The sequence below is a fragment of the Barbatula barbatula genome, assembly GCF_947034865.1.
Source record: "Barbatula barbatula genome assembly, chromosome: 6".
NCBI classification, from domain to species: domain Eukaryota; kingdom Metazoa; phylum Chordata; class Actinopteri; order Cypriniformes; family Nemacheilidae; genus Barbatula; species Barbatula barbatula.
In genome coordinates, this window is record NC_136765.1 from 20,439,230 (window position 1) to 20,448,792 (window position 9,563).

Below are 9,563 nucleotides of genomic sequence, written 5' to 3' on the forward strand. Positions count from 1 at the left end.
TTTCTGCATCACCTGGGATATGTCAACTGAGATGCAGGGAGATAAGTTGAACGAAACCTTGTTAATCAAAAATGTAGATAAAGAAGCTAAACATTTGAATGTTAAAAAGGCATACACGTGCTTCTCTGTGTAATATTAAGGTGGAATGCAAATGGCGGGTGGTTAACTGGTCTGGGATCAGGCAGGGCTGATATGCCGAGTGTGGGAATGAGAGGCTAATGGTGACTTATTACCTGTGTTGACAATGTGCAGACTTGCCGCGTGTCATTTGAGCCATTTATTCTCTGCGCTCTAAAAACAAAGAGATGACGAATAAATATGCAGAGGGGGGCTCATTGTTTTCAGCTTGCTCGGTTGCCAAAACTTTTTACTGACCTTTCGAGCACAGGTCCCAAACCAGCGCTAAACCGTCTGTCACTCAGTGCTCGCGTGCCCTTTTGACCTCAGCATCTTGTTTTTGTCATTTGTAAGCTACGGGGGCAGAAGACATGTCGTTCCGTGCGGTGCTCAACCTTTCGTCCTCATGCGATCATTTGTTTTATTTCTCATTTTTATTAAGTAGGCTATATTCCCCATCAGATGAGGATTAAAGTACATTGCAGTCAGCCTGTTACAATGCACAGAACTAGAATGGGTTATTAATGCGGCGGTTTACTGATGGCCCTTCAGCTTCGGAATGGGTCTGCGCTTCCTCATGCGTAATTGGTTCCAGCTCCGTGCTCCCTGTCTTAAGGGCAGGCCGAGAAATAACCCCGACTTCGGGAGAGATAAGGATCGCACGCGCTTCCACGTGCACAGGTCCAAATCAGCGATCGCATTAAGCATCACCCTATCAGTCAAATCTCTTTTTCTCTTTCTGGTTTGTGGTGTGGTTTTTCCATGGAGTGGCGTGTCTGTTGGTGACAGAACGCAGTTATTTTTGTTGGTGGGTCATGTGGTCAATGAATGTGCTTTGCATCATTAGTTCAATTCATTTAGCAGACGTTTTTATCCAAATCGACTTACAAATGAGGAACACTGAAACAAAAGCGATTACTCCTGGGGTTGCAGTAACATGAGAAGTGCAACAAGATTCCAGAATGGTTCAAGTATGAACTAGCACAGAGATGTATGTAGATCGCAGTTCATGGCTTTCCCAAATGAGCCATTTCCCCTCAGTGAAACCCAATAGCCTCTTTGTACAATTAGAACATCCACCATTAAATTCATGTGAATTAGCCTCTTAATCAATGCATAGATATCTAAACGCATTTTCATCATGTATTGTTAAAATTTTTTACATTTATAGGACACTTAAAAAGGTGCAAACTAGGTTTTTCACGGTGATGCAATTGGTTCTTCTTTTTGGTTCCTCATAGAACCTTTTACTCAAATATTCTTGAACCATTTCTTTCTTCCTTTGTATAATGCAAAGAACCGCTTTCCACTAAAAAGAACCTTTTGTATAACAGAAAAGTTTATTTTTGGAACCATTCTGCTAAAAATAGTTATTCTGCAACACCTTTTTTTAAGAAGGTAAATGTATCAAAGCTATAAAATAACACAAATAGAGGTATGACATTATATTCTGGCACCATTTCATTAAATATGCATGACTCGAATTATATATTTGTAAGGTTTTCTTGCAATGAGAATCAAATTTAGTAAGAAGTCCATGATGTAATTCTAAGGGAAATTGTTTTAAGATTACCGGTCAATGCACTCTTCCTCATTTTAATGAATTTGTGCTCTAAACAGCGAGGGTCCCGGGCCCCCTTACCAGCTATGTATGTCTGTGTGGTGCATGTGAAAGGTCTGGCTCACAGGGGATTAGGTATCCGGGGCTCAGGTGTTAATGGAGTGTCAGAATAAACATACACTTAATCCCCGCTATCTTTTCACTTGTACAATTAGGAAGTCAGTTGTTAGCTGCTAATACGCCACTGGAACCATTGTCCAGCTACTTAGGATAAATTGGCTAATGCTAATTGCTTCATCTCATTATGCATGGAGAGGTTTGTAAGAGGTTTAGTATGGGAGTGCCCCATTTTGTTATCACAGTGTTACGGCCGGTGGTTTGTTTAGGGGTGTGATGAATGTGCAACATTTATACAGCTGTTGAATCAATGCAGAATCGTACTTTCTAAAAACACTAGGTTAGGTTTTTATAAGGGCGTAAGTTTGATTTTGACATTGGTGGGGACATAAATTGCATTGTCGCTAAAGAATATAATAACTTAACAATGCTTAAAATAGCTTTATTTGAAATAGTTTTCTACACAGTTTTTCATTGTTGTCACTCTCACTGTTACACTGTCTATTGCTGTCTACAGCAAGATCAGTTTCCTTAGAAATAAACCAGAATGTACTTACAAATAGCTATGTCTTATATACAGTATACACATTTATGCCAGCATTACTAAAACTAGTGTATGTATGTGCAAAATAGATCTCTATAACAGTGCAACCGTAGTATAATGCAAAACAAATCACATAATCATGTTTTAAAAGCCCAATTACATGTGACCCTGCCTTTGTCTCTCCACATGGGAGCAGCTGCGTCTGCCACCTAATAAAATGACCCATTTGGTGGTCCATGGCATCTAACAATTCAAAGCTCTCATTTTAAACACACACTCAGGGACTATCCTGTAGATGTCAACCTAACATTTGTCCCAGTACCTATTTCACAACTAACATTCTATGTCATTCTTTGACCTCACCTGTGACTCTGCCTCTCCACAGTATGACCGGACTGCTTCTGTCACCTGACCTGACAAAGTAACGCATTCATGTATTCCATATTAACACATTTAGGGCTTAGATATCTATAGCTTACTATAATCGCTACAACGGCCATAAACAAAAGCAATACAGAAAATTGTTTAAGTGGCTTAGATTGGTTTGTTTTATATTTATATAAGGTTCATGATATACATTTTATATTGCCTAAATATAACACACTCATTTGTGTACCACAACTGAAAATTATTTATAAATGTTGAATAAAATAAGTAATATGTACAAAATTCAAGACACAGATGTTCATATATAAACATAGATTAATTGTTTGGTCGAAGTTATTGGTAGGAATCATTGGTAAAGTTATTACATCATTGGTAAGTTATTATTTAGTGTTTCCTGAATATTGACACGTGCCTACCCAAATCGACGCCCATTGGTTTTTAGAGTGTAAGTATTTCTTAAGATTTTGAATACTATAAATGTAATATAAATATATATTGTACATTCTATGAAATAATGAGAATTTCTTAACTTCCATTTGTTTATACATATTTTTTCTCCTGTTTATGTTGTGATGTCCACTTCACAATATCAGATTTTCACTTCATGATTACGATGGCCCAAATAATAAAATGGCAGGCCTTTGTCATGTTATAGCTCTGTATACAACGAAATTAGGAATTTAAAATAAATATATAATCATGATTTAAAAAAATATGGCGAATCGCACTCAAAATATGGGTATAAAGATGAAGAGATTGTAACTATTGTGGCTTGCTGAATTATTTTCAATATTAATATTACATTGTTGGCATCAACACCACATTAATAATCACGGATAATAATATCACAATTTTTAAATTGAAGGTATTATATGTTTTCAATGTTTTAATTGTTATGCTTATAGTTTTATTTAATGCAAATTAAAAGCATTGCAACTAATGGACCGTTTTTGGATCCTGTGTAATTAAATTACATCGATTTAGATTACAGGCATTGAATTACTGTTGATATGTGGTAAGTGTATTTATATCACTATATTTCTGCACGTGCATGAACAGAATGACTAATTTAGCCTTCAAAGATTTCCATATGAATCTGCACCACGGACACATTTTGCAACCATAATAGAACAACAATGCAGGCAGGCGTGTGTGTGTGTAATCTCTTATTTCATGATTCTTAAACGTTAAACAGAAACGGAATATGAATATTTCTGCAACAAAATCCCCAAAGAGCCCATGTTATAATGTCCACAGTTAGCAGTAATGAGAGCAGGATGAAAGCCACGATCAGATGGTAATTACTATACACAGTTCCTATGATGAGCCACTGGGTATGTTTGATTTGTCATCGTCACCTGTCGTCAGTTCAGACAGGCCTGTCTCCCTTCTCCTCTCACTCCAGGCCACGCACCCATTTTCTCCTCTCATGAACCACAAAAGCAATCTGGGGAATATTGAAATGAGGTCTGAGCGGGGGGCTTTCGAACAGCATGACATCTCGGGCCGGCGAGATGCAGAAATAATTAACAGAATCATTTGGGTCCCAGGGCCTATTTCCATTTGCAATAACAGTGTTTTAGTCTTGAGTGGTGTCTGTAAATTGCCCCCACTGTTTGAGGAGCAGAGTAATGAGAGTTTAGGCAAACGGTCATGTTCTCCTTGTTTAGCTTGAATGAGAAATGTCAGTCGTCTGAAATGCAATCAGACGTCCGTCAGAATGGCATGTGCCAATCCAAAATACTGAGTATTTGAAGGAATACAGGAACATGTAGGTGTGACAAATGTTACTGTGTTATTTATTTGAATGTCAGTATAGTTCGTGCTTTAAGGGTGTGTGGTTTTACATTAAATAAACAATTAAATGACAACTAATACAGTTAATGTCAGATTTCTGAATGGCTGCTATTAATTACATTGAAACGTTTACTTTTTTTTGATGTTTTCTTACTGCATTTGGACTATTTGTATTGCTGTTTTATTAGCTGTGCCTTTTTACCCCAAAGTGGCTTTTACTTGACAGATATTGAAAGAAATTTGTGCTGTAAACTCGATTATTCGTGATTCATTGATTCCAAGATAAATGTTTTTGCTTATAATATACTGCTGTGGTTCTCCAACTGGCGCCCCCCAACATGGATACGGGGGTAGGGGCACAGTTTTTGTGGCATTTTATGTAAACTTAAAAATCTTCAAAATAAAGGTGCTTAAAAGGTTCTTCACAGTGATGCCTTATAATAACCTTTATTGGTTTAACAAAAAACATTCAGTCAAAGGTTCTTTAAAGAACCATCTCTTTCTCACTTTTTATAATCTTCTTTTTTTATAAATAAACCTACCTTTAATTAGGTTCTTCAGATGTCAAAGGTTATTTGTGGAACCAAAAGGTTTATCAAAATGTATCAAAAATGTTGCGCAGTCAAACCTAAAAAAATAAGACCACCCACCAAAAGAATTGATGTTCCGTCATTGTATAATTGTATGTTTTTGGTTAAATTAAAATGTAAGATCATCAAGTCTTTGTTTGGGGACGACAAAGCAATGTGCCCTAAACAAAGGGGGCCTTACAATGAAATGATATCCACCGATATACTGTATGTTGTAGTGTGTATATTTATATTTATGTATATATTTACTGTGTAATTTTTAAATATAATTATATTTAAATATAAATGTATTTATTCTGCACATATACTGTATATATTTGTAAATATGTGGTACAAATATAGTAAAATGTATCTCTAAGAATTAGGATCTCTTTTCTTAAAGGCATTATTCTGTAAATATTTTATGAAGTGGCTAGTTCATATGCATTCCTACGAAATTAATTGTACGAAAATGCTATTATTAGAAAAAGCTCAATCATTAGGAAAAGCAGTAGCCTAATGAAGACCCCTAACCAGCAGATTGTAACAAATCCTACAATTTCATACAAATTATTTACATTCGTTACAAATTGACATTAGATTTTATTTCAAAAATCTTGCAGTTTGTTAAACAGTAGGGCACACTGACACATCTTACCCCAACTCACCTCTGTTTCTCGGGTCTCTGTGATCAACACCTGTTATTCTCGACTCACATCGTCAGCTTTTACCCGCTTCATATCCGTTGTTATGGACACAGATTACGGCATTTTATTTTCACGGGCCACACAGTCGTGTTTAGTAAAGTGGTTCAGGCCTCTAATACCTAACATCAGGTTTCTGGTCAGCCGTGTTTTCTTTCATCTGAAGGTAATGACCCTCATATTCTGAACCTCCAGAGCAGAAACACAGAAACGCTGTGTTTGTTGAGATTTGATACAAAGCAGTCGTGTGTCTAAGCCCTGTCTTTACAAAAGACCTGCGTGGATGGATAAGTCCACCCAGTCGAACGGCACCTTTCGCTTTTTCCTCAGAAGTGGTTTCTCTTAAATTTTTCCCACCAACCTCAACGGTGGATAAATGGTTACAGATTGACCCACTTGAGAGCAGAGGCGCGTATTCCCTCGTCGCTAATGAAATCACATATAGCTTTGTTAATATTTGTGTTAAAAAACAGAGCAGTGGCCCTCGGACACGTTTTACATTGGTTTAACAATAAAGAGGTTTAGGTGTGCTTGATGTAGTTACAGTTTGAGGGGGAGCAGGTTATTTATTCCAGATGCTGAGAGGCGAGAAGACAAGAGTGGAAGATTTGTTTTTGTTTAACTTAAGACTGTTTGATCCTTCCTGTGCATGATGTCAGCGATAGTGTGGGTCTGTGTTGTAGCGTCTTAAAAACCGGGTTGGGTTTTTTTATACACACAAAAATTGATATAAAATCAGTTCTGAATTTGTGAATTTGTGTTTAATAAGGTCAATTTTGATATTAAAAACCTTTATATAATTTGTATATTGGGGAGATGGTGCTAGTTGTCACAGGGTCTTATGTAAGTCCTTTTTAACTTAAAAGTCCTTTCACAGATATGTATATTTTTTCTAGCACTGTTTATTATGCTGCATTCAAATGCCTTAATCTAAAACAAATTGAGAATATTGTCTGTTGAACAGTTTTATTTTCATAAAAGTGGGATTGGGGCAAGTTGTCACGTGTTTTAAATGTACCAAATGCATGTGATTTATGTATTACTTTTCACAAAACCATGTATTACCTTTTTCCATTTCCCCATTTACATTTGTATTTGTCTAATCTGTATTAATTGTAATGCTTTTAAAATGTTCATTCGTTACGACTTAACCCTTATACCACTGTAGGGCATTTTTTAAAGGACCTTTGGGTGGCATAAAAATATATGGTTGTCATTCAATATCATGGTATTATCATCCATTTTGCCACCATACTTAGTCACGGTGCTCTAGAAAACACAAAAATATTTTAAGGAATGCGGTGCATAGACACTGTTATGATAAGAACTGATTTAGGAATGGTAATCCCTCCCAGGTCTTCATCTAAAGCCACGACAGTCAAGTCCCAAAACACTAGGCCTTCAGTTTTCTTTTTACTATTAGTCACGAGTAACTCGATACAAAACCTTGAGGTTGATTGAGAGATTTGGAACACACAGCCATCAGGCACGCATTATTAAATGAGATGAATTCAAATAATTGTTGTGTGCTTCGAAAATTAAACCACTGCAATTTATGTGTCCGTTTGAATTAGGAACTGATAACGTCAAATGTTTTGTTTGGCGTATCGTGTTTACGCCACAAATTGCCGCAAGACTGACAAGCGTGTGAGACGGCCGACGACTGGTGTGCCAGGCAGGATACAGGGGGAAGATTGCTTCCATTGGAAACTCTTGAGTGGTCATATTATGCGCACTCCAGCAGTGAAGGTAAAATCTCTGTTTTCATTTCACTCAGTGGCATCAGCGTGCGCCACCTCAGAGGTAGTAATCAGATTGTTAATAGATCAGACATCCCAACCTGCAAAAAGTCATTTCAGGGAGGTATCCCGAAGTCCCCCCCCCAATGAAAAGGAGGACAAGGATATGACAGTTCACCACAGAACAGCACTTCTAACGAAATACAGTTGAATATAACAACAATGAGTGAATAAAATAACTATTTACACACACTGCAAATGTAGCCTATGTAGGCCTAGGCCTATTTCCTACATCATATGCGTTTTACTTTTCTTGCAAGCTTTCATTCTATATGTAGATTAATTTGACTATTTATATAAGATGCTTCTATTTATACTTTTATCCCAAGAGCCATCATAGAACTGAACAATCATACACCCCTACCACCCAGTCAGCACAGTTGCACTTTATAGATAGGGACTTAATGCAATGGGACTTCGGAGTAATGTTGGATGCCCTGTTATTGTTTTATATTTTTTATACTTTATTTATTGTGTGAGTGTGTATATGAAAGTGAGTGTTTTAGAGGATGCACAAGCAAAATTCGTTGCATGGTACTACTGCACAATGACAAATAAAATCTCTCTCTCTCTCTCTCTCTCTCTCTCTCTCTCTCTCTCTCTCTATTATTACATTGCCATTTTAAATATGTCTAAGGTGTTTTCACGTAGCTAGTTGTTAGCCGACCTGAATAATATGCGCATGAAATCAAATAAAACTTGATGAACTCACCTCAATATGTCTTTTACAATAATTAAACTGAACAGAGTATTCAGTTGTTCGGGACTAGGGAGAAGAGATAAAAGCCCGCCCACACTGACAATTGATTGGTTGATTTACTTGGGATGTCTGATAGATACACGAGCGTTAAGGTTTGTATTCATTGCCGAATTTGATTCGCAGTTCATGTCAGTTCATCATCGACGCAGCCTCAAAAAGTCGTGTCTCAATCACGCACGGCGACATCGATATCTGTAAGATAAGCCGCAGCATTCCGCCCATTTCTTAAAAAAGAAACCACTGCTCTCTATGAATAGATGCCGTGATTGCTAATACAATGCAGCTGTGCCCATGAAATCAGGACTTAGTGTAATGAGCTACTTTGAAGTAGAGATTCGATACTAAAATCTGCTACGAAATACTGGGGGAACTCGTGCTACTTGATGATAATCTGATACCCAAACCCTTCATCTATATATTTTTCCTTTTAAGAAGGCCAGATTTTCAACCTGGGATAAATTTGGAATGTCTATTTTCTGTCTCGGCACACATATGCACAAACATTCCTGCGTTTTCTGTGCGTCGGGTGCACTTAACACAACACATGTATTATCTGGGAAAAGAAAAATAAACCAATATATAAAATTACAGTATTATTAGGGAGCATATTCTCTTACTGTACGTAAAGTGCTCCACAGGCACGCCGGAGAGGAAAAGGCTTGGATTGATTTTGCACGCTCGCAGATGCATGAGAATGTTATGCTGGTATGTATCTTAAATAAACCAACAGCCTGACAATTAGCCAAATCTGTCATGGGGTGAATATAATCGATGTGTGCTGCTGCATCAAATGATAGAATCAGAAGAACTACGACATGTGTGTCAGAAATGTAGACTGGGAAGAGAAAAAAAGAAAACATCTCTGCCGACTGAGGTTGATTGGCCCAAGCTGAAGTTAAAACCGATTTTTATGCTCAAATGTGTTTTTCTAAAATTCAAATTGCTTTGCTAAATGTAACGTCTGTCATTCCGTATCAACCTCAAAATCTTTTAAGACAGCTGGCCTTGGCTATTAGGAGTTACTTTTTTAGAATGAACCGGACAAGTAATCCGTCTAAACTAGCAATTGCTTATTTATACAATTATTCTAAAAGCCATCGAAGGGCATTCAGACAACCTTTGCCTCTAAGATAACATTTGAATTAAGACCACAACCCCTGATGATGATACACAAACATTAGCCGGTATGGCCGCACCACAACAAACTC